Source organism: Arachis duranensis, chromosome 4 (assembly GCF_000817695.3).
Source record: "Arachis duranensis cultivar V14167 chromosome 4, aradu.V14167.gnm2.J7QH, whole genome shotgun sequence".
NCBI classification, from domain to species: Eukaryota; Viridiplantae; Streptophyta; class Magnoliopsida; order Fabales; family Fabaceae; genus Arachis; species Arachis duranensis.
This window is the reverse complement of record NC_029775.3, coordinates 24,354,028-24,354,337: the sequence shown is the minus strand read 5'-3', so window position 1 is coordinate 24,354,337 and position 310 is coordinate 24,354,028.

Genomic DNA, 310 nt, shown 5'->3' with positions numbered 1-310 from the left:
CAAGCTCGGGTCCCTGAACCCCCACCTCGGGCCTCTCCAGACGACCGAGCTACACGTTTCAGGTAACCCTCGGAACAGTATCCATTCTGGCGTTTAACGCCCAAAATGCTACCCTTTTGGGCGTTAAACGCCCAACCAGGTACCCTGGCTGGCGTTTAAACGCCAGTCTGTCCTTCTTCACTGGGCATTTTTTGAATGCCCAGCTTTTTCTGTGTGATTCTTCTGCAGTATGTTCTGAATCTTCAATTCTCTGTATTATTGACTTGAAAAGACACAAATTAAAAAATTTTTTGGATTTTTAATAATAAGG